The sequence below is a fragment of the Helianthus annuus genome, chromosome 16 (assembly GCF_002127325.2).
Source record: "Helianthus annuus cultivar XRQ/B chromosome 16, HanXRQr2.0-SUNRISE, whole genome shotgun sequence".
Lineage (NCBI taxonomy): Eukaryota > Viridiplantae > Streptophyta > Magnoliopsida > Asterales > Asteraceae > Helianthus > Helianthus annuus.
The window spans coordinates 177502982-177530198 of record NC_035448.2 but is presented as its reverse complement, the minus strand read 5'-3'; the positions used below and the strand labels follow the sequence as shown (position 1 = coordinate 177530198).

Genomic DNA, 27217 nt, shown 5'->3' with positions numbered 1-27217 from the left:
CGGTTGCCGTCATATCCTTCTTTTCATCCGCTTGCGTATTTTCCTTTGGTTCTATCATTTCCCATAATCCGTTTGCCCTAAGTATGGTTTTGATACGGATTGCCCATACCGTATAGTTTGTAGACTTTAAGATAGGACACTGAAACTGGGAGAACGAACTACTCTCTTTAATTACTACCGCATTTGACGGAGAGCCTCCTCCTGAATCCCCCAAAATTTCTTGCTCAACAATTTCCCTTATTATATTTTGGTTTTCTCCTAGAATTCACGAACCGACTCCGCTTGATTTTGTCCTCTTTTGATCGGATTCGGATTTCAATTTCTGCTAATTGAGAACACTGATTCGAATTTCAATTTTCGCTAATTGAGAACGTACCTTGGGTTAAAACATCAATTTCTGCTAATTGAGAACGTGCCTTCGATTAGAACATCAATTTCCGCTAATTGAGAACGTGTCTGCGATTCGAGCCTTTGGCTCTGATACCACTATTGCCCAGATCTTCTTGATGATGATGAACAAAGTAATAAAGAACAATAATAAACAAACTAGTACCTTTTATTTCTGAATGAATAAAGATTATGAATGTATGAGTATGTATCTACAATTGAAATATCTAACCCTATTTATACTAATCTAAAAGGGCGATCCAATAGACATGTCTCTTCGTGAATAGGTGTGTCTCTAGATCTTGTGGATGAGAGTGATTGTGAAGGGGTGTGTCTCCTTGTCCAAGAGTCGCGTCCCCTCCTTTTCTTGTGGCTGAATTCGAACAAGAGGTGTGTCCAAGGGACACATCTTTTCCTTTAGTATGGTGGTTACAAACTTCTGTCTTGTCACCTTCAGCCCCTCAACTTTATAACTACCTATCTATACTACTTTAAACTAATTACATAAACTACCCGCTACTTTCGACATATATGGATTAAGGAATTAACTATCAATAAATACTTCAGACGTTTTTATTAGATTAAAAGTGAATGCTTTTAATTACCTGTATGTTTCGTCTAATACATTTTTAATTTCAATACTGAAATGGGGTGCGATTCCTAATCTTTCAAGTGTATCAACCATGGAAAGCCGGATATATAAATCAATAAAGGATAAGCTGTTGGGACTGGGATTGATAAATGGCTAGGTAAGAAACTTGCACCTGTATTACCAAACTTGTCCAAAGTGAATTTAGATAATTAAGACAACCAACATCTTGATGATTAATAAAACCAGCTGCTGTTGCTGATGGTGAGTTGAAAACATAACCATTTTTCATCTGATAATTCTTCACCATATGCCAATCATATAAATTACCAAGTCCTTCTGAATTATATGCCAGGTATGCTTCCATTTCATTTGAACGACATCTAAATGATAATGTTAACAACAATCATAGTTATTTTCTTTGCAATATAACTCGCATAATCAGTAAAAGAATACCTTTACGTTCAACTGTTTTGCATACTCCAGCATACCAGGAAATATGATGTCAAAACCAAAGGGAGATGGTTGACTTTTGTCAGTAGCCGAAGCAAGATTTGACTCGATAAAACGTAGACCTGCACCAAGAGTCGACTAACACTTGAAATACAGCAAGCAAGAAAGCAGCATAAAGACACATACATACCTTTATTAATTTGGTCTTCCCCGACATTCCATCGTTTTAATGCTATACATGCTAATGTTGATGAGAGGGAATCTTTAAGTAACGAGTGCGTACCATTGTGATTAGCAAGACCCCAGGAACGATCATCAAGCTGATTTTTAACTAACCAGTTAAGACACTCGGGGAAACAAGGGGATTTGGGTGAGCTTGGAGAAGGGACCATGGCTACCCAGGCAGTGTCATATGAAGAAGCAGTTGTATCAATGGCCTGCATAAAACTTGCAGATAATTCAGTTTATTATTATAAAAACATCAAGCACATAAAAATGTGACTGCAATATACCCGATTAGTGGGATTAGCTTGTCTAGTATGAGAAGGTGCTGCTCAAAAACGAAATTTGAATTAATCCAAGAAATAAAGAAGAGCAACATGTCAAAATAGGAAAGAAGTTCCAGAATTGTACCTGTGTGAACAGCTGACAGAGCCCATGATCGATATGTGCAATTCACTGATGTTTCCCTTAGCAATTTTTTTTTTTTTTTTTTTGCTTTTTTTCCCTGCCTCAATTGGTCGTAAGGGACGTTGAAAAAAAAAACCTTAGTATAAGTGTTAGGTGACTTTCTCCCATGGCGGAACCAACATTTTTTTTTCCTACGGGTTCACTTTTCCCGGTGGTCAAATTTCTCACAACCCAATGTTAATCACAAACTCCACGTCAAATTTCTCTCATGCACTTCTATATATAGATGATAGAGTTAACTATATCAAACTCCACGTGAAGCTTGGACCGCAAAGTGTCAAAAAACGAACCGAAGACACCCTTTGGTCAAAAGATCCGCAAGCTGATCGAAGTGTAGTAGTCACGTATAGAACACATAAAGTCTGAACTAGCACCATGTCATGAATAAAATGAAAGTTAATCTCAAGGTGTTTTGTGTGCTGATGAAGGACTCTATTCCACTACAAAGACCTTCGGTCAGTCTAGAGAGAAGATATAATGAATAAACACCAAATACTATGTCAAACTGAACCCAGCTGAAACAGGGACAACCAGCGACCAAAGGACATCAAATTTACAACAGTTGTTTATACATGGATTGAATAATACGAACAATCAAGAAAAACCAGCCCTAATAAGTTTGAGAATCAAGGACGGCTGAACATGATCAAATTCACAAATAGTTTGATTTTGTTCTGTTTAATTTGAGTATAGTATTACTATAGTTTTTTGTTATATAAAAAAATTTGATATGCTACGTGATTAAGAGTGTCTAGGGTCAGCAATAACTGGATCATTAACTAAAACCGAACCGAAAACAAACGAAGCTGAACCGAAATTAACCAAAAACTAAATTAACTAAAAACGGATTAACCCTAAACTAATCAACCAAAAATCGGTTATCATTTTTTTGTACCCTCTGTTGGTCCCAATTGATCTTTGATCTCTAGAACATGAATCAAATATAACAAACTGAACTTGAATATAACATGAATCTCTAAATACATGTATTTTACAATTGAAATCTAAAGCCCTATTTATACTACACCAGTGGATGCGAATGAATAGACATGTCTCTTCACGAACGGTCGTGTCTCTTGAACTTGTGGATGAGATTGTTGTTGAAGAGGGGTGTTTCCTTTCTTGATGCCGCCAATTCCAACAGTCGCGACCCAAAGGAGATGCCGATCCCTTTAGGGTTGTTGGTTACAATCTTTCAATTCAACACCTTTGGTCCTTGTACTTCATAACTACCCTAAACTATCTTTAAACTAATTACACAATAAACCCTCGTACTTAGGATGTGTAGTGATTAGTAACTTCATTCACCCCCTAATCACGAACATCCTTGAGTTGTAGATCTTGAACTCCTAGCAGTTTTATCTTCTCGATTCTCCTCGGAATCCAACACTTCACATGTATATTCTTATTACCGAACCTTGCTCCTCACGGACATTTTGTTTCACACTAGTCTTGACCACACTTGATTTGTAAAACACAAACCTTTTCTTGTGTAGTTTTCTCAACACGAACTTCACCCGGTCTTGAATAACTTGCCCATCATCATATCACATAAATTGAATCCATCTTGCATAGATTTTAGATAAACCGACTCACTTAGATTTCTCTTGCGGTTGTATCACACAACAATTTTTTTTACCCAGTCATAAGATTATTTGTATCCTTCTCTTTGATCTATCGCAAATTTAATATCCTCTCCACGGTTGTCTCTCACAACAAGTTCTTCATACTGATTGCTTCCCTCACGGATTCTCCACTCTTACCTGATCTAGTCCACCTAATGGATTATTTAATGTACCTTTCACAGGTTATCTTCCTCCCCGCATCACACGGTTTTTCCACTTTGATCGTTTCACACGACCAAATTTCCCATTTTACTTTTCTTCATCGTTTAGGCACATCAGAAGTGCTAGAAGTGCTGGTTCATCATCATCATCTTCTGTTTCGACCAAGAGTGTCTCATTTTCCTTAGTTTTCTTGGCTGGGCATTGGTAGGCATAGTGCCCAAGTTTCTCACATCTGTAGCAAGTGATTTTTAACTTATCTCTGATAGCCTGTATTTCTTGCTTGCTATCATCCCTTTGTGGTTTGTGGGTTCCTTCCGACTCGTAAGAGCTGTGTCCTTCACCCCTTATGTTGATAATTGCCTCTCCCTCGGTCTCGTGACGGACGAAATCTCCCTCGTCCATGATTTCCAACATGTTATCTGTGACCCGCATACAACATTTCTTCTAGATTATTCACGGGGATTTCTTTTTTCTTCAACTTTAACATTTCTTCATAAGTTTTTAATCTACCAATAGCTTCGTCTAGAGTCATAGTGTCTAGATCGGAGTATTGCTTGATCGATGCAACTATTTGAATAAGTTTATCTGGCACGGCGTTTACGAGTTTGCGTACCAGAGTCGGGTGACTCAGTGTTGTCCTAATTCACTTGCCTGTGTAACAACACTATTTATCTTTGCTGAGAAAAAGTCCAAAATGTCATCTTCTTTCATTTGCAATAACTCGAACTCTGATATTAGTGTATGCCAACGAGCCTTTTGTACCTGATCAACACCAACGTGTCCTATTTTCAACGTGTTCCAAATTTCCTTTGCAGTTTTACAACTTGCAACTTGCAATACAACATCTTCTAGTATTGCTTGGAACAAATATGCAATTGCCGACTTATCTTTCTTAACATCCGGTTGTGTATTTTCAGCCGGTTTAATTGTTTCCCAAAGTCCGTTCGCTTCTAAAATCGTTTTGATGCGAATTGCCCAAACAGTGTAATTTGTAAATTTCAAAATTGGGCATTGAAATTAGGAAAGAGAACTTCCTTCCTTTTGAATTACAATTTGTTGATTTGGTCCGGTTGTTCCTGACATGTTTTCTAAACGAACGATTTTCACTTTCACAAACAAACTTGTAATCAAACAACCTTAGTTTTTGTGTTCTTAAAATTTCCTGACCACCAATACAAACCAATTGTACCGGTAAAATTCAATTCTCTTGAATTCAATAAACTTTCAAATCTTTAATCCGCGTATAACCACAATGCGTAATAACCGAAATCCTAACTATCTAATTCGCACTATAACCCCGAAATCTAAACCCTAGATTTCGAACAGAACCCTGGTTCGACTCCTAGAATCGAAAATAAAACTGGACTTGCGAATTGAAAATTAGAATGATGAAACCTGATCGCGAATAACATCCTGCGATTCGTTGCCTTGCTATACCCAATGCCTAGAGCCTGGTGCTCTGATACCAATTGTTGGTCCCAATTGATCTTTGATCTCTAGAACATGAATCGAATATAACAAACTGAACTTGAATATAACTTGAATCTCTGAATACATGTATTTTATAATTGAAATCTAAAGCCCTATTTATACTACACCAATGGATGCGAATGAATAACGTGTCTCTTCACGAACAGTTGTGTCTCTTGAACTTGTGGATGTAGGGGTGGGCATTTTTAGCGTCGACCCAAAAAGAACCGAGAACCGACCCACTAACTAACCGAACCCGACCCGTACTTTAGCATGTAGGATAGTATATCAGTTCCTGTTTATGACCAAAATTCGGTTCGGGTCGGTTCCGGTCCAGAAAGGCAAAGAAACCCGAGAATAAAATAACCGAACTGAAAAATACAATATAGTATATCATTCTCGACATTGCTTGGGTCCATTAGTGATTTAGAATTAATCTCTTAACTTAATCAGTATTTACAGCCGCTGAATCATTCAATCAATCGAATTCCTTTTTGACTTACAAGTTACAATTGAATGCACTTAAACTTCATTCAACTTATTATTAGCTGCTTCTTCTCTTCTTAATTCTTCAATTGACAAGGTACTAGCTCTAAAGGTACTAACTCTAGTACTGAATCAATAGACAAGAAACATGTAATCCACAATTAGATTCTTTACAATACACCGTAGTTATAGGCTTGAATGCCGATGATCGTTCATGTTGTGTGTGTAATAGTGTCTTTCAAATAAATAATGTGGGAAAACAATCAAAGATGTAGTAAAGAGTCGGGTCGGGTATTCTGCTCCGGACCGATATACCCAGACTATTAAATAACCGAAACTGACCCGATACTTTAGGGTATTAAATCGGGTATGATTATATAAGTGTCTCGGTTCTCGTGTCGGGTCGGGTAGTTAAAAATGCTCACCCCTATGCGGATGAGATTGTTGTTGAAAAGATGTGTCTCCTTGTTGTTTCTTGATGCCGCCAATTCCAACAGTCATGACCCAAAGGAGATGCCGATCCCTTTAGGGTTGTTGGTTACAATCTTTCAATTCGACACCTTTGGTCCTTGTATTTCATAACTACCCTAAACTATCCTTAAACTAATTACACAATAAACCCTAGTACTTAGGATGTGTAGTGATTAGTAACTTCACCCTCGTTTAACCAAAATTAATCGAACCGAACCGAACCATTAATTTTTTCATACATTTCAAGCTTTTATACATTCGGATCATGTATTTCATAGCAATCGAACCATATCATGTATTTATGTAACATTCCCAAAATTTTAAAATTTAAAACAAAGTTATTACAGGAGTAGGTCATGGGTAAGTTGACCGATAGAAATATAAGGTGTTCTGGCAAACGTAGGAACCGTTTAATAATTAGATTATAAAAATACTTTATATTTGAGCCTACTCCATTTTTAATGAAACTTAGACCCAAATGTAGACAAAAATATTCTCATTCTAATGGCATATTCGTTATTTAATAAAACGTCATTTTTTTAAGTTATAAACGCCAAATTAGTGAAGCAGTTGAATTAATTATAATAAATAAAATTAAATTAAAAACCTTTTAAGAAACCATAGCAAGATTTTGGAAGTACTAAAACTTTTAGGAATATTTATGATTCCATCGATTTTCTTATTCTTTTAAATATTTACAAAGGCTTTTTCTTCATATAATTTATATATGATGTATACATGATATGAGCTTTTAACAGTCAAAAGAAAAACAAAAAGAGAAAGGAATGAAGTTGAGATTAGAGATGGCAACCTACAAAACCATAACCTTTGATTTTCCATTAATATTAAAACTAACATAGTTACGTGTGTTTTTGAATTAAATTCAGTGGTGCACGTGTCCCGTCCTAAAGTCAAAAAAGGAATCAAATTTCGTGTCATACAAGTTCAAGATTTCATCTATAAATAGATAGATGTAGAGCTTTCATTTTACTCATACCTCTCCTACGTTCTCTGGCTCTTACTCTGCCTCTGTTTACATCCATTTCTTTAAAATTATACCCAATAAAGCTACAAAGCTTGCCCCGTTTTAAGTATTGTAACCCCTGACCACTGAGTCGATACCCTGTCCGATTGATTTAGGACCCACCAACGCATGTCAAGTCTCTGCCCGACTAAGTACGTTGGGGTTCTGTCTCGTGACGTAGGGATATAGTTAAATTGGGTTACTATACTTAATGCAAATGCATTAAATTATTAAATAATCCAGGAGTTATACTCAAGATATACCAACCCTCCTTAAAATATTTTAGACACCCCCAATTGTCCTAAAATACACCCTGTATATGAAAACCGGCTCCAAAATCCCTTTACCTCATTAAATAACAAATAAAAACAATAAATTAGGTCTGTCGTGGGGCGCGACAGACTCCTTGTGATTCTATGCGGGCCGCAAGCGAGGGGATAGGTGGCACGGCCCAGAGCCGCCACGTGGCATAACACGCGTCAAAACTACCGGTGACTCACCCACCCTATCGCCGCCTTCCTGGTCCTCGCGGGCCGTGAAGCCCCTTGATGTTTCTTACGCGGGGCGCGACAAAGTGCCGATCAGGCACTATAAATAGGAGGTCGAGGCTTCAGTCTCAAATCGTTCAGAATTATCAATCTCTCTCGAATTCTCTTATATTAGAAGTAATACTCGGGTATTATACCCCCCCCCCCATTAGCGAAGCTCTGCCTCGTTGTAAGTATTTTAACCCCTGGTTACGTATTAGATACGCCGCCCGATTGATCTAGTGCTCCGTAACGGCTGTCAAGGTTCTGCCCGACGTAGTCGTTGGAGTTCTGTCTCGGGAAGGGTATAGCTAATGTAAATTGGGTTATTCTACTAACGCGTGTGCATTGTTTAATTAATAGATTATAACCAGGAAGTCACAAAGGAAAGACCTAAAATAGCAATGTGAGTAACCTCCTTTTTGCAAATTATTTTTACAAAACCTCACACAATTAATTATATATTAAACAGTTATTGAGTATTTGTAAGGATAAAATTATCATCGATATGTGGGGGTTTTGTATACAAAATTTGTTACTGCCTTGCGAGGGGTAACATTTCCACAAGTCGGGTTTGACAGTACCGTGGGTGGTAATTGGTATGACTTGGAAACAAATGTAATTGCGAGACCGCCCTAAATTCTGTACAATGGTTTTTATTTAACTTGATTAATGAGATTCACTCACCAGTATTTCCTGCTGATAAAATGTTTTAAACACGTGTCTCAGGTAACTTAGTGTGAAGCCAATAAAAGCCAGCTGGAGAACACTGAAGGCTTAGAAAAGTGGCAATAAAAGTTACCTAATTAAAAAGGAGAATAGTTTTCAATAATCGGGATTATTCCCTATAAATATATCAAAATGAGAAATCGGGTTTTGTCCCACTTATAAATGTATTGTCAGAGAAACTTGGGTCTTATCCCATTTCTTTATTTTAAATGTTTTGGTGTTTAACTCTGATAAAATATTTCCTAACTACGATCCTGATGAAACTTTCCGCTGCGAAATTAATAAACACCGATACCACTTGACTGGTTCACGGCTTCCGCTCCCAGGGTGGGGTCGGGGGCTGTGACAATTTATACCTTAATTTCATGTATTTCTAAGCAAAAGACTGTGAATACAGTTTCGCCTTTGGTTGAGGATAATAATTGAACCATGTGCATCCTATATATTCCTCCAAAGACTTAATACTCTTATTTGAGGTTAAATCATATTATTTTCATTAAATGAGTATAATATTTATCCATATGTATTACTACAAAGACTTAATACTGTTATTTGAGTTTAAATCTTAGTATTTTCATTAGATGTGTATAATATTCATCCCATTTAGTTGTAATATGTTTATCTAGGTCTGATTTTAATTTTTAACAAAAAGTTTGAAAAAATTAGCCCATGCCAAAGGTTTGGTTTGACGGAATACTGAAAAACCGAACCAAATGGCGACCAATAACAAAATCGAATGGTTTTAAAATCTCCTGAATGATAATTTTGGTTTGGGTGGCTGTGAAACTCGAAACCCGATAAACCAAAAATTTTGTTTTTTCCTTCGCATCGCTCGAGCACTCCACTAGTGTGTGTGTGTGTATAGGGTGGGAGTTGGCTATAAAGTCCACGTTTCCTACAAAGTGTAGGAAGTGTTCTAAAAGTGACACGCGGCATCTAGGGTTTTTGTATTAAAGGGCATAAAGGTAATTCAATAATTAATTCTATTTTTGGAAGATATATCTTTTAAACAATAAAATGCTATTTTATAGAAACTATATATCTATTAACTATTCAAAATCGGCAGTTACATCCTTCATATCCACGACTCATTCATTCGAAGTTCGAAACGTGAAACACATTAATTATTTCTTGACGTTGTGTTTTATCAGTTGATGGTTTCTTTGCATTGTGTTATATCAATTTTCACAATTAAACACACCTCTCACACATTTCGAAACATAAAACACATTCATTATTTCTTGACCTTGTGTCTTATTAGTTTTTGGCTTCTTTACATTGTGTTATATCAGCTACCTCAATTAAACACGCCCCTCACACATAAAACACACCCGTGTCTAAAATAAACAACATAAAACACACCGGTGTCTGACTTGATATAGACACTAGTGCCTGAAATACACAATATAAAACACACTTTTGTCTGATTCGATGTAGACACAATATAAAACACACTAGTGTCTGATCCCCACGATGAACAACTTGAACGAGGAATTATTAATCTTGTTTTTTTAAGTATAGAAGATGATAAGTGTGTGTGTGAAAGAGAGACAAAGAAATGGAGAGAGAAAAAGTGAGAAGTTTCCAAAACTTAAGGAGTGGTTTTATTGAATGATAGTTATTTGCTATTTTTAAATCCCGCCAAATGACTTTTTTGCCCTTCCTCCATCAATTAAATCAATCCTTATTTAAAACATAAAAAAAATTACTAAAATGTCATCAAGATGATCTCTACCATTAAAAACACCCATCCAATGGTCCAAAACACTTCCTACACTTCGTATGAAAAACACACTTTGTAGAGGATCCTCACCCTATATATATATATACACACACACACAGGTAAAGTGTAACATACAAATGCGCTTATCGTACATACGTACGCGATCATCCCAGCCGTTCGATCTGGTGCGGATCTGGTGCGAATTCAATACATATCGCATGTGAAAAAATGGTTAGCATGGGGTAGTGTGAAAAATGGCATGGGGTGTAGATGGACAAAATCGCATGTGGAAGATTGAATATCGCATGTGAAAAAATGGCAGGGTGGGGTAATGTGAAAAATGGCATGGGGTGTGTAGAATCGCATGTGGAAGATTGAATATCGCATGTGAAAAAATGGCAGCATGGGGTAATGTGAAAAATGGCATGGGGTGTGTAGAATCGCATGTGGAAGATTGAATATCGCATGTGAAAAAATGGCAGCATGGGGTAATGTGAAAAATGGCATGGGGTGTGTAGAATCGCATGTGGAAGATTGAATATCGCATGTGAAAAAATGGCAGCATGGGGTAATGTGAAAAACGGCATGGGGTGTGTAGAATCGCATGTGGAAGATTGAATATCGCATGTAAAAAAATGGCTAGCATAGGGTAATGTGAAAAATGGCATGGGGTGTGTAGAATCGCATGTGAAAAATTGAATATCGCATGTGAAAAAATGGTTAGCATGGGGTAATGTGAAAAATGGCATGGGGTGTGTAGATGGAGAAAATCGCATGTGGAAGATTGAATTAGCATAGTTCGTACAGTCCGCATGGAGGTATGAAATCGCATGGGAGATGAAGATCTGACGGCTGGGGTTATCGCGTACGTAATGTACGATAAGCCCTATTGTATGATAACCAGCCCCTCTCTCTCTCTCTATATATATATCCCCTTGCATAATATGGATTCAAAACATTCATGATCTAGATGTGAATGAGTTAAACTACTTCTCCCTAGGTCTATTAATGAACCTTCTCTCCAGGATTATGAAACTAGAAATATTCTTGTTATTGCTTCGACTCATATTCTACATAAAGTGGATCCCGCTCTAGTACATCCGAATAAATTAAATATGTGCTTTCGGATACGAAGGCTTCTTATTCCACAACAACGAAATCACTTTTTCACTCTTTCATATACTAGGGGATTTCACTTGGAAAAGAAAATGTTCCAATAATGGATTCGGGTCCATAACCATGGGTTCCAATGCATCAGATCTTGTCATCTTGTAGCACTTACCAATGAGGCGCTATCGATTAGTATTACACAAAAGAAATCAATTATAGATACTAATACAATTAGATCCGATCGCTAAGATATATGGAACCAATTTGAGTTGTGAGAACCATGAGAACTAGGCCTTCCAAAAGGTTTTCAAAAAAAAAAAATGTCACATGCAAAAATTTACATCGGATGTAAAAAAATTTGCATCAGGCATAAACAAAATTTACATCACGCGTATCGACTTGGCAATTTTTTTGTTATTTTTTTCAGATGTGTTTATAACATTTTAATCTTTTGTACAAAAACCGGTAGCCCAACTCGCACGGCAAATAGGAGTTCTTATGGTTCTCACAATTCGTGGTGGTTCTTAATTGAACCGAATCCTCTCTCTCTCTCTCTATATATATATATATATACATATATATATATATACAATCATGAAGTTGAAAGTACCAGAAATTCCTAGAGGCATACTGAAGGGGTATGGTCCCAGATCTCGCGTCAGCATCGACCGCGAGTGACCATTACCCTTATGAAAACCCCCACCAGTTAACAACCTACTTGTGCCCATGCGAGAACGCATCGACACAAGGGGTGAATCCAATCTATCTAGTAACGAAGGAGGACTTACATGGAACATGAGAACGGTAGAGTGATGCGACATAGCATCACATCTGGTGTATGAAAACGGAAGTATTCACAGCGATGCGGCCTCGCACCGCGTCCAGTGAACACTTCTATCAATACAAGGAAGCTGGATAACAGCAACAGTCACCACAGGCGACGATGCGGCCAGCACCGCATCTCGCGTATTTCTTGATCACTAGCAAGAGACGCGATAACATCAGATGTTACCGCAGACAGCGATGCGGCTAGCACCGCATCCTATACGCTCAACAAGTGGGACTGACACCACAGTGCAAGTGGAACCAATGGCAGTTGATGTGTGTAAAATGCAACATATAAATCACATCAATTAAGGCATAAAACTAACCCTTTTTAAGTACTAATGTTGGAAAAAGAGTGTTTTTGTCTTTCTTTTGTATTTTCAGGATGAAATGAGCACAAAATCACAAAAGAAGCAAAAAGACAACTAATTCTAGCATAAATACAAGAAAAGGAATAAAAGTAGACTGCCCGGACCCTCAACGGCAACCCCCAAGGCAAAGAAGAGAAAACAGAAGACTGAACACGCCCCGTGTCCAGCGAACACGGGGCCGTGCCCAAGAAGCAGCAGAAAAGACAAACCAGTAGAAGCTTCCATTGCCCACCACGGGGCCGTGTCCAGCGGACACGGGGGCGTGGTGAAAGTACAGCAGGCGCATTAATTGTAATTGCGAATTACAATTAATGAAGAGAGAGAATGTCAGACGGGCACGGGGGCGTGTCCAGCGGACACGGGGCCGTGCCCAGCCTTCTGTTCAGCCTATAAATAGGGGTGCTTGGTTTCATTCCATCTCATCCCTTGGCACACCACCTCTCTCACACTCCATCCACCACCCACCACCACCATAACACCATCATCCATTGTCCATCGTAGAGTGTGTGAGTCGTCTCGGGATCCAAGATTGATCGTAAGAGTTCTTGACAATCAAGGCCATGTTTGCCTAAGTCTCTTACATCACTTGGTGAAGACAAGTGTTTAGTATAATACTTTTTATTTTTAATCTTTTGCACTTTTTATTTGGTTTTGTATTAATGACTTTAATAACTAGTTACTTATGTTGAAGGTGATCTTTCCTTATCGTTTGTCCGTGGTGTCTTAGCATTATTTTACTGTCTATATAAAATAAAAGATTTTCACCATTAATATCTCCACGGTCTATATGGAGGTATGTTGGCTACCTGGTCGGGGGTTAAGGGAACGGTTTGGTAAGGGTCTTGCCCTTGTTCAGCGTTTAGAGGTCCTGCTTGGGACCTGGGTCAAATTTAGTAGGATCTCCTTCAATGCCCATAGGTATTGGATGGCGGGGATCCAAACTCTTTGACCCCCTCATAAGTTACCTACTATTAATACTATAACCCGGCTATTTAGGACTGTATCCCTGCTGACTCAGACTACTTAGCCGAGGGTAACGTCACCGCCAAAAGCGGGGCCTACCACAATTTGCATTAATAACTTAATTCATTATCTTTCAATAATCCGACCCTTTAGGATTGTATCCTTGCTGACTCAAACTACTGGGTTGAGGGTGACGTCGCCTTCAAAAGAGGGGCCTACTACAATAACTAAGATAATCTCTTAAACAAGTGCAAAAGTGCGAAAATAATCAAAGGTTATACTAACACACGTGTCGGATCCAAGTGATTCATCTTGTCTATCTGTTTTTATTTTATTTTATTTTTCAGCATTTAGTTAGTTTTTATTTTTCTTAGTTTAAAACATTTTTCTCACTTTTTTATTTGATTAGACGTTGAGGATAAACCGGTATTAAAAGCTCTTGTGTCCTTGGACGACCTCGGTATCTTACCAACACTATACTACGTCCACGATGGGTGCACTTGCCCATATGTGTGTTTAGTGTTAGTAAATATCGTGTTTTATAAATTTAAAACTTGGCTAAAAGTGTAAAAAGGGGGGCTTAAATATACATCTAAAATATATTACACTACACACGCATCAAGTTTTTGGCGCCGCTGCCGGGGACACAAGGATTTTAAGAAAGTTAGGAATCAACGGCCTAATCATATTTTCATTTTTTTTTAATTTTTAGGATTTTTCGTAGATTTTCAGCTTCTGCAGAGCTCAACACGGGGCCGTGCCTGCTGAACACGCCCCCGTGCTCAATCATTGGAACTGGCAATCCTGTTTTAAGTCAGACAGTAAGCTGAACACGGGGCCGTGTCCACTCAACACGCCCCCGTGCCCAAGATTCTCTTACTGAAAACAGAACCGTTAGATCCCGGCGGTTGGTAATTTCTGACACAAACATGAGTTATAGTAATTCTTTTTACTTTCGGCACTCTTATGGTATGTGGTGTCGATTATGTGGAGGCGAACATGAGGAATTAAAATGTTATTTTCTCAATTATAGGCCCCACTATATAGACCCACCGATTCCTTGTAACCTTAAGAGGGGCGAAAGTAAAAATAAGCACTATCTCTCCCTCGAATGCGCCCAACCAGATATTCTAGGAGAAATGCTCCTTGACGAGTTATTTCAACTAGAAGAGCTAATTCTCAATTGGTCAAAAGAACTTAGGAAGGATTTTATAGATCCATCCCAAGATGATGACCATGAGGAAATGTTGGAACCGCATTCCGACAACCTCGTTGCTCCCGAAAATACATTCATACCTAGAAAAGACTTGGACGATAGTCGTCCCTGTGTCGATTGTGCCGTGAAGGACTCCCCATCGACTTCGTTCGATGCATACATAGACCTGAGCGATTCGGCATACACCTTCTTTAACGAGAGCCCGGAAAAGGGTTGGACTTGTCCACCTAGAATGAAAATAGGAATTACCCTCACCGATAACCTTTTGCGTTCTCGCCTTAGTATAGGACAATTAAGGTATCTTAGGCACTTTGGGGTTGTTCCCACAAATCAAGAGCCACCCGATATAAATAAGCTCCTTAGTAGCAACAAACAGCCTCCCAACACGGGGCCGTGCCCGGTCAACACGACCCCGTGTTCACTCAGAAGATTCTCTGCTGATTTTGTCAGAATACGGACAAAATGTGTCAGGATTTTCTCTGCACACGGGGCCGTGTCCAGTGTGCTGTCGTTTTCTTTAAATGCAGCCTGATTCCTGCTCATTTTTTACCACTTCACTAAGCAGAGATTCCTGGGATCTTCACATATACCATCCTAGGTAAGTGCTAAAAGAAGGTTCCCAAGGACCATCTTGTCTTTTCCACTTTTGTTCATTTCTCCTTCTTCCAAAATTTTTCAAACATCCCCTCCATGGAAGCTTGGAAACCCCATGATTCCAAACTTCTATGTATGGTTTGTAGGATTTTTGGCTGCGGATTCTTGTTTAAAGTTAGTTCTATAACTTTGTTTTAAATTATCTAAGCTTAAAACACGGTAAAAGAATGTTAAAGTAATTTAAAACCCTAGAATCGTTAGACAAAAATCCTGCAGACAGCTGAACACGGGGCCGTGCTCACTGAGCACGGGGCCGTGTTCGAGGTACTGTTCTGCAAAAGTTTAGTTATCTTCGGTTTCTTTCACAGAAAATGGCCAGCAGGAATAGCGGATCATCTTCACGAAATAACCGAAATGGAAGAAGGTCGTCCACGGCAGAAGATTCCCTAGTAAACTACGTTTACGCTTTGAGGGAAGCCATAGACGAAATGACGGGAGTAGAAGAAGCATTAGTGGACCGTATTAATCATCTGACGGTAGGATTGGAGGGCTGTCTTCGAGAATTAAACCTCCTGCACCAGAGGTTAAACCTTCTCGCTTCCCCGCCTTTGGTTCCCGTGATAACCCAAAGAGCGTGGAATGTAGTACCCGAGGTCATCATTCCGGCCGAATGGCACACCATGCACCAAATGCCTCAACCAAGGGTGGTGCAAGGAGTCCCGGTGAGCATTCCTCCTCAAGACACCGAAGAGTATACTACGTCCACGATGGGTGCACTTGCCCATATGTGTGTTTAGTGTTAGTAAATATCATGTTTTATAAATTTAAAACTTGGCTAAAAGTGTAACAAGGGGGGCTTAAATATACATCCAAAATATATTACACTACACATGCATCAGCAGTCACCTGTCAGATCTACGGAAGCGACAGACTGACGTGGCGTCGTCTCAACGGCCGACATGTCTGACACACCTGCAAAGGTGCAGCATGCCGTCAGTCTATCCATCCACCTCCTCCTTCACTCCTCGGCTATAAATACCAACCCCAAACCAGGTTTGAGGTATCTCTTCACAACTCTCTCACTACTACTACAATCTTACTTTGCTTCCCAAGCAGACTACTGATTCTTACGCCGGAGAGTGGTAACAAGGAGCACCCCCCACCCCATCCTCCTTGTTACGAGTCACGGTTTGTTTCCTTGTGCAGGAGATCAACCCACCGGTGATCCAGCCAGCGATCCTCGAGAGGAAGGGATTAACCCTTCTTGACGAGACTAGTGAGTTAACCCTGCCCGGTTAACCATTGTTTCATCATTGGCGCCCACCGCTACTCTTAGCACTTTTTCGATCATCCTTTGTCCTCTCTCAAAATCATGACTGATCACCAAAACAATACTACAGGGGATAATCCACTCCCCACCAACACAGGAAATGTGGGGAGTACCCCACCGGAACCGAATCCGGGCCATATCGGCACATCAACGCAAAGGGGTCCATCCCTAACGTTCGGGCATGACTTATCACAGTACGCATCTGTGATCCCCCCGAACATGGACCCCCACATCTGGTATGACCAACAGGCCACCCTGCTGGCCGCAACATACAACCGCGCTTGTGCGGAAGCGCACATACAAGCTGGGCCAACCCCAGCACCGCACACCCCTGCCGATCGTATTTTACAATACGACGGTAGGGCGCGTTCACGTCCAGCTTCGAGAAGCAGACGTGAGGACCGCGGATCATCTTACTGTTCGGTCCACACAATCAACGAGGATGATTCCGCATACGAGTCCCACACCAGGGGACCAGTGCATACCCGCCTAGGTCCTTATGTTGAGGACAAACGACGGTCTGCATCCCCACATGGCTCTGGAATTCAGAGCCGGTTGGGCCCACAACCATACACCGAAGGGTATGGTCGTACCGACCCGGACGACCGTACATATTGTGGGGATTCACATGACACCTGCAGCAGACCGGGAGGACGCAACTATGTTCCTCCCACTCACCCCGCAGTACATACCTCAGGGCTGCAAAACGCCCTGAGAACCAGCCCTATAGGCCGAAAGCTGCGGCCGAAAACTCCAAATTCGCCCCGCGAATAGCCCACGCCCATGTCACCACAACAAAATTCCCATTCAACGTTGGGAAATATAGTGGTTCATCCGACCCGGATGACCACATGAACATTTTCATAGGCGCAGGGTGCAACGGCCAGTGGGACGAACCCACTTGGTGCAATTTTTTCCCCCAGACCCTTACGGGTCTGGCCAGGGCTTGGTTCGATTCTTTACCAGTGGCATCACTGGACTCATTCGAGGACTTTCATGCCAAGTTTCTCGCTCATTTCAGCCAACAACGACGTCACACGCGTGACTCGTTGGACGTCATGAATATCTGGCGCAGAGACAACGAATCCCTAGAAGCATTCGTTGTCCGATACAATAAGGAGTGCCTGGAAATAGGCGACGTGGCAGATCAAATGGCACGGAACCATTTCATCAGTGCCGTGAAAGATAGGCAGATGGTCATGACCATCTCCGGCAAAGAAGGCCTGCCTAAAAAATGGGAAGATGTCATGACCGCAGTCAAGACATATGCCCAGACACAGCGGTCCCTCGAACCGCATGTGACAAAGGCAGAACCCCAGGCCGAAACTTCCAACCACGGGTCCAAGCGTAACAATAAACGCAACCGGGACGTAGGGAATAGCGATATTTCCAAACCATACGTCCCGCGGACCAACCCGTTTGACCCGAGGAAACGCAGCCCTCAACGGGACAACCGGGCACCAAAGAAAGATTCTCGGGACCGTAACTGGACCGAAATCAACATGTCGCCAAGCGAGGTCCTTCTTGCGGACCCGCAATTCTTGCGACTGGCCCAACCGATGAAGTCCAAGAAAAATCAGGACCTCACACTCTACTATGAGTATCACAAGGACTCAGGCCACACCACCAACAACTGCATCAGTCTCCGGCTGGAGATTGAGAGGGCCTTAAAAGAGGGGAAACTGCAACACCTTTTGCCAGGTGGGCAAAAACCCACCAAGCGCATCACCCCTCATGGCGAAGGTACCTCCTCCGGAAAGAGAACCATGTACGTGGCTTCCACCCACATAATCAACGGAGGCAAAGGTAGGCCGCGCAAAGCGGCGAGAAGGCCGGACAATGACTGGAAAGACGAGCAAGTCGTCTTTCCAAAAGTCCGAGGCAGACCGCGCGACAGGCGCGCCGTCGTTATTACAGGCCAACTGGCACACTACTGCACCGAACGTCTATTCATCGACCCGGGCAGTACTTCTGACATAATCTACGAACAATGCTTCAACCAGTTCGACCAGGAGGACAAAGATCGGTTGCAAGCAGTAGATTACCCATTGGCCGGGTTCGCAGGGGAAACTGTCTTTCCCCTAGGCCAGATCACTTTTCCTGTGCGTCTTACCAGCGGCAGACACACAAGAATAGAAGAGGTAAACTTCATGGTTTTACCTCACACCTCCAGATATGACGTACTCCTTGGGAGAGAATCCCAAGGCGATTTCAATATGATTACATCCGTCCCCCACTCTGCTGTCGGTTTTCCAACCGAATCGGGGGTCGCGATAATCTACGCACGAAAAGACGTCATGATGACGGACGAACTACGTCCGGCCAAGGTCGCAAGGCCTACCCCCAACAACCAACCAGAGAAATGGATTCTCAACGCAAGATACCCAGAACAAAAGGTTACATTGGGTCACGCCTTGTCCCCGACCACAAGAGCGCACCTGAAGCAGCTTCTCTTCGGGAACCAAGACATTTTCGCATGGACACCCGCAGACATGACAGGGGTCCCGCGTGATATCGCGCAACACCACTTGAATACCTCACCAGGTATCAAGCCGGTGATCCAAGGCCAACCCCACCTTGGGTCCGCTAAAAATCAGGCGATGCAAGAGCAAGTCGAAGAACTGCTCTCCGCAGGCATTCTGCGGGTAGTCAAATACCAGACTTGGTTATCCAACCCAGTTATGGTAGAAAAACCATCCGGGGGCTGGCGCATGTGCGTCGATTACAAAGACCTTAACAAAGCCTGCCCCAAGGATTGTTACGCACTTCCAGAAATCGATGAAAAGGTCGATAATCTCGCACCATTCAGATGGAAGTGTTTCCTCGATTGCTACAAAGGGTACCATCAGGTACAAATGGCGATCGAGGATGAAGACAAAACGGCATTCTGCACTCCCACCGGGAATTACTGTTATACAAAAATGCCGTTTGGGTTGCGCAACGCGGGCGCAACCTATCAAAAGCTGATGAACGACACTTTCCGCGGCCAAATAAGAAAAAGTGTCGAAATCTACATGGACGACCTAGTCGTCATGAGCATGGAGGAAGATACCATGCTCACAGACATTGAAAGAACATTCCAGACTCTACGAAGCGTTAACATAAAGCTCAACCCAGGGAAATGCTCGTTTGGAATGGAAGAAGGCAAATTCCTTGGGTTCATCGTGACAAAAGATGGATTCAAGGTAAACCCGGAGAAAGTTCAGGCGATCGAGCGCATGCCATCGCCTTCATCGATGAAAGATATGCAACGACTAGCCGGCAGGCTAGCGGCACTCAACAGATTCTTAGCCAACCATGCAGCTAAGTCTTATCCTTTCATCAAAACCCTGCGGAACTGTTTAAAGAAAGAACAATTCCAGTGGACCGCAGAGGCCGAAAACGCCTTCCGGGAAATGAAGGAGTGTTTGATACAACTCCCAACCTTAACCGCACCACGCAAGGAGGAGCCACTCATATTATACCTATCTGCCGCGGACAACGCGGTAGGTGCGGTATTGATAGTGGAGCGGGAGGGGGTTCAAACACCCATCTATTATATCAGCAAGATGCTCAACGACCCAGAAACAAGGTACTCAAAAATGGAAAAATTGGTGCTAGCATTGGTGCACGCCTCAAGACGGTTGCGATGCTACTTCGCAAATCACGTCATCACAGTGCTAACCAATTACAGGATCGGCCCGATCCTATCCAAGCCTGACATTTCTGGGAGATTAGCAAAATGGGCAATAGAGCTGGGCGCGCACACGTTGAACTACAAACCGCGCCCCGCGATAAAAGGCCAAATCTTAGCTGATTTCGCTGCCGAAGTACCGGTGAATCGCATCCAAGAATGCGAACAAGCACAAAACCCTGCACCAACGCCATCTTCCTCAGAAACTTGGGCACTATTTACCGACAGTGCCTCCAACGAGGAAGGTGCGGGCGCAGGTCTGCGACTCGTCAGCCCTGATGGCCAAGAGCTTACATATGCCATCCGCCTCGATTTCAAAAGCACAAATAACGAGGCCGAATATGAAGCCCTACTGGCAGGACTACGTTTAGCAGTCAAACTCGGCGTGCAGCATCTGGAAGCACACGTCGACTCTCTGTTGGTTGCAGGACAAATACGCGGCGACTATGCCGCAAAGGGGGATATCATGATCCTCTATCTCGAGCAAGCCCTGCAACTAACATCCCAATTCGCTTCGTTCAATATCCGACATATTAATCGAAGTGAAAACAAGTCCGCGGATGCACTATCAAAACTTGCATCCACCAGCTTCCAGCACTTGGCAAAGGAGATACGCATCGAAATTCTGCAAAATCCTTCGGTACCCCTGCGCCAAGTCAACGTCATTCAATACGGTACAACATCATGGATGACACCTATTATCGCGTATCTGCAATCAGGTGTGACCCCCGAAAGCAAATCAGAGGCACGCAAGCTACAATACAAAGCGTGCCATTATCAAATGGGAGACGGTATCTTATACCGCAAATCATACCTAGGACCACTACTACGATGCGTCAACCCCCAGGATGCCACATACCTCATCCGAGAGATACACGAGGGCATATGTGGCATACATGCTGGACCGCGCATGGTAGTGGCCAAAATCATGAATGCCGGGTATTACTGGCCCGACATGCACCTGGACGCCGTCAAAGAGTTGCGCAAATGCATCGACTGTCAACGTCATGCTCCAAAAACTTTGCGGCCAAAGAACAACTTAGTCCCCGTCACAACCGCATGGCCCTTTCAGAAATGGGCAATTGACGTTGTGGGACCTTTCCCTGACGCTCCGGGTGCGGTCAAATTTATCATAGTAGCGGTTGATTACTTCACAAAATGGGTAGAAGCAAAACCGCTCGCCTCAACCACTGCTATGATAACAAGAAAATTCATTTGGGAACACATCATCTGCCGTTTCGGGTTACCAATGTGCATTGTCACCGATAATGGCACCAACTTTGCTGCTGACGAATTTCAAAAATGGCTAAAAGAACTACACGTTGAACACATATTCTCATCCGTGGCACATCCGCAAGGAAACGGCTAAGTTGAGAGTATCAACAAAAGCCTAGTCGAGGGCATCAAAGCAAGGTTGGGAACAGCCAGGCGTAGCTGGGTCGATGAACTCCCAAGTATCCTATGGGCTCACCGTACTAGCCCAAAAACAAGCAATGGGGAAACACCCTTCAGCCTAGTCTACGGTACAGAAGCGGTTATCCCCGCGGAAGTAGGTCTCCCCTCTCCTAGAATGTTGGCTATTGAAAAACTAGACAACAACACGGAACGCAGGATCGATTTGGACCTCTTGGAAGAAAGGCGCGAAAACGCTGCCATCAACGAGGCCAAATATAAATCCAAACTTGAAAAGTACTACAACACGCGAGTCCGCGTTTGTACTTTCAATCCAGGAGACTACGTCCTACGCGACAACGAAGCATCTAATGCTGAGCGCCCAGGCAAACTTGCCCCCAAGTGGGAAGGACCCTACCTCATCAAAGAGGTCTTAGGAAAAGGCGCATACAAATTACAAACGTTAGAAGGCGAACCTATCGCACGAACATGGAACGCACAACAGCTTCGACGCTGTTATATGTAAGCCATGTTCCTACATTTTCTATGTAACATAGCGGGCCGCAGGCCATTGGCAAATAAATAAATAAGCAATTTTATACATTATTGTTTGTTACTACTATTACAAATGCGTGTTCCACTTTGCGGTATCCCAAAAACAGATTGGCAAAATCTTCATTCGCGATACCCATACAAAGTGGTAACCACACACAAATATTGTAATAGGCCAGCAAAAGGCAAAAAGACTTGCATATTTATCCGGCCGGATAAACAAGTTTTTTGTTAACACTTAACACAATTCCTGAGCCCAAAAAGGCAAACAATGGAATTGACGCGTACTCATACGACAATGGTATGGAGTATACTTGACCCCATTCACAAATGGGTAGAGTTCCGGATATATAAGCTTTTACAAAGCTTACATAATTCTAAAACCCTAACGGGGTAAATAACAGAATTGACGCGTACTCATACGACAAAAGTATGGAGTATACTTGACCCCATTCACAAATGGGTAAAGTTCCGCATACATACGTTCAAACATGCAAGAATTAAAAACACTTGTACAAACTGAACAAAAAACTTTATATTCAAAAAATTCAAGGACCCACGCGATGCTTAATGGATTTACATAAAGTTCCTCATATATACAAGGGGAAAACAAAAAGGGGGCACACTTGCCAACCTAAACCCTATTTCGTACCGCTGGTACCCGTGTCATCTCCAGCACCACCAGCGGGATCTTCCTCTTCTACATCGGCATAGAGCATCCGCAGCCGGTCAACGTAATCCGCAGCCTCTAAATAGTCGTCCAACTTCTCCACACAAGAGAGGGACGTATCATAAAAGGAGGCTACGGCCGCGTTCAGACGACCTTCGGTATCCACGTCCCGAAAGCCGGATCGCTCTTCGATAACACCGCCTATGGACATGACGTTCATATGGGAAATACAGCGGTTATAACCAGCTTTAAAGCCAGCGTCACGAGCACGCTGCTTGACCAAGTCCAAACCAGCTGCGGTTTCAGGAGCATCCATAATGGCCTGAACAATCTGCAGTAAACAAAGGATAAGTCTCGGATACTAATCCAAGCAAATATAAAGGTAGGGATACTTACACGCGCGATACCATGCATCCGCATCCATTCACGGTCAGCCTCCAGTTGGTTAAACGAAGAGGTCAGAGCATCTCTGGCCTCAACGGCAACACTGGCCCGCTCCTCCGCCGCAGTCATGCGGGCTGTGAGGTCAGTAACCGCGACCTCCCGGGTCTGAACCTCAGCCTGTCAAAAAGCAGGAAACAGTTTACTCAGTAAACATTCTCAAAAAGCAGGGAAATATAAAACAAAGGTACCAAGTCATACCTACAGGCTGGCAACAACTTTATCCAAACGAATGCGCTCAGCATTCGCCTCTTCAAGAGCCTTGGAAGAACGGCTCTCCCTCTCTTTGGCCTCCTCCAGGGCCTTCGCAGTACGGGCCCCCGTTTCCTTGGCCTCTTCCAGCGCTTTAACAGCCAGGGCCTCTGCTTGTTGCACTTTAACCGCAATTGCTTCAGCTGCAGCTTTCTCCTTGCCCAAGGCAACGTTCGCTGCCTTGGCATTCGTCAACTCCTGACGAGCACGAAACAGATTGTCATTCTACTTCGCCCAAGATTCATTCCACTTCTTGCGCTCATTGGAATACTTTTCATTCTAACTCTTGCGTTCATCAGAAAGAAGTTTGGCAAGAGTACGAACCTGTTTCAGCTGAGCAGTGGCAGCCCACTCCGAGGTCTGCTTCTGCTTCTCAAAAGCAGCTCTATCCTTCTCAAGCTGCTCCGCACCCGCACGAGCAGCCTTGACCAACTCTTCCGCTTCGGCCCGCAAGCGAGCAGCTTCATCCTCTCTGCGGCCTAACACCTTGTAGTCTTCCAAAATGGCGTTAGCCACTATGGAACTTCCTACTAACAAGGTGGAGAGTTGATTGATGCGCAACTCACGGGGGGCGGCACGGGCACGTTCCACTTCCAAGGGGGTGCCCAAACCACCCAGAATCTCCCTACACGCAGAAGGGTCGTTGGAAATATCATCCCCCTGCATAACAGTCCAGGGGGGTCGGTGATAAATAGTACTTCGACCCTGGGTATAGGTGCGGTAGTAATACTCCAATTCAGACTCCCCAGGCTGAATTGGAGGCCCATCATAACCCGCACCGCCGGCAGACGAACCGGTACCCTTCTCACCAGCAGGAGACTTCTGCGGCTCAGCATCATGCTGCCGCACCTCAGCATCAGATTTCTGCTTACCACCATCTGAAAACCTCAAGTCCAATCCATCACCTTCATTAGGAGAGATCAGATTGTCAGAGGAATCCACAGTGTCGAATATCTAGTCAGCAGTCTTTTCCACCGTCTTCTCCACGGTGGGATCGCGAACCGGCCAAACAAAAGGGGCTGCAGGCTCCTTGGGCACAACAGGCTCCTTCGTTACGCCCGCACCCGCAGCAGCGGTATGCAGGGGAGACGTAGGGAAGTCAAAGAAAGAATAACCTGCATCTTGGGATTCTGCAACACAAAGAGCAACAATTGTTAATCCAACATATTGTACATGCAAAACAATGAAAAAGGATATACTTACCAGCAGCAACCTCAGGTTTCTTTTGCGCCGGAGCAGCCCTTTTGGTCTGCAGTCTCCGACGCTTTGGTTCACCACCACCAGCAGCCTTCTGCTCTGGTCCTCTTTTCTCACCAACAATGGGGGGAACCGCAGCAGTTCCACCCGCAGCCGCACCACTACCTATAACACCCAAACCCTCAAGGGTGTCAGATACTACCACGTAATCGGTATACCCGCGATAACAAGATCGATAGGTACCTGCGGCTTCAGAAACTGAAGAAGGGGCAACTGAGCCTTCAGCCCTCCCCTTGCCACGACCCCGCGTGGTCTTCTTCACCGGTTTTTTCTCCGCATGCTTTTTGGGGATGCGCTTCTCAAATTTCCCCAAATCCGCAAGGATAGCTGCATTGAAACAATCAAGAAAACCAGTCAAAACGATAAACTGGAAAAACAGATGCAACTTACGAACTACCTCTTGCGTCCCCCGGCACCGGGGCATCCAACACTGCGCGCGACGGCACGCGGAAGTTGCTAAGTATTTCTAGGTTGAAGCCTTTCTTCAGCTCAACCGCAATAAGCTCAACCGGGCCCTCGAAATTGGGCTCGAACATTCTCCACAAGCCAACCGCATCCACTGATACAACACATGCATGCAGGTTACTACAAGGATTAGGAAGTAAGGAAAACAACAAAGAGTAACAAACTTACCACCACTCTTTTCCCGCAAAACGGGCCTTGCCTTCCTATCCGGTCTAGTGAGCATTATCCGCAACACCCACAGCTGATTGTTATCCAACTTCTTAAGTTCAATAGGCCGCAGCCTAGAGAACCAATCCACAGTCTTTGCGGTGGCAACAGGAATATCTTCATCAGAAACTCCAACGTTGACATTCCTGAAAGACATGCTGGCATAGACCGCACAGGCTTTCACATAGAAGAATTTCTTCTTCCAGCCTGTCACACCCTTAGGAGGTGTCATCAACTTCAAGCTCCCATGCCGTTGAGTAAACGAGAAAAAACCAGTGTTCACCGTCAACTGGTAGAATCGCCGAAAATTTTCAACGGTGATGGGCAAGCCATGAGCACGGAATGTATATTCAAAGTTCCGGATTCGGAACATTCCAAAGGGACTAAGTTGGGAGATATGGAGATGATAATACTCCAACACCTCCGCAACGAACACCGTCACCGGCAACCTAAGGTTGCCGTCGTTGAAAAAATCAGCCCACAAAGTTATATAACCGGCCGGAGCATCGGCACCGGTATCCCCCTCTTGTGGGTAAGTAGCATCCCACTCGTCGGCCATCTGAACGGTGGTCATCAGGAGTTTAAAACCACCCTTTGACCACTTCAACACCGGTAACCCACCACCGGGAACATCAACGTCATCATCTTCGTCTTCATCAGCCGCTACTACCGGCTGTTCAGGGTTTTCACCCTCCACATTGTGTGGACTTGATGGTTCAGCCATCAGAAAATGTTGAAGAAACGAAAGAAAGTGAGTAGAAAAACTAAACTCAACCTCACCAGAAGTTCAACAAATATCGTCGGAGAAGACAAAGGAAAGGTTTCTCTCACCGGCAAATTTTTGAAATTTCGAACAAGTGAGGGGAAACCACGAACGGTTTCCCCTTATATACCCATCGCAATTAATGCGGAGGGAGAAAACGAATCATCACGTTCAAAAAGAACGAATTGCGCGACACCACGTGTCAAGCGCCGTTTTCGCTGACAGTTATCACGCGCGCGTGGCCGCCTACGCGCCTGACATAAGAGACGTTTACACTCTTCGCTACAGTGCATTTAATGCCTCGGGCAGTGCAAATGTCCTTTCATTTCAGCACATGCCAGAAAATCTCACCAACTTCCACCAACTCACACGTGCGCTCAGCCACGTATGTAACAAAAAGCGACTACCTTATCCAATTGCAAGCGGTATGCGGTTTCTCTGGTTCCCGCACCATAACCCATACCGCATATCGTTTTTTTACATACCCCTAAAAATAGGCAAAAAGATATGTCTTCACACTATAAGGGGGTATAATACCTTTCCGCACTACCCACGAGCACACGTGGAATATGCGGAAATGACACACACGAGCCCATTCAGGTGTGTCAGATACTCAGAACCAGCGTTGTTCTTTGGACTTAACCGCATCTCAGAAATAGGTAAACCGCATTGCCTTCATTCTCTTCAAGCTTCAAATCCCTCCTGTCCGGTTCACAACCGCAGAGGGTACATGAACACCTTCTTTAACTTGAAGAAGGAAGGGAATGTACGCACGCGCACATCAGCAACCCTGACTCCTG

At 43.2% G+C, this 27217-nt stretch overlaps 1 pseudogene; it reads right to left on the bottom strand.

The window, feature by feature from the left end:
* Positions 1-25518, bottom strand: part of LOC110920061 — a 50316-nt pseudogene extending 24798 nt beyond the window's left edge.
* Positions 25519-27217: the final 1699 nt, after the last annotated feature.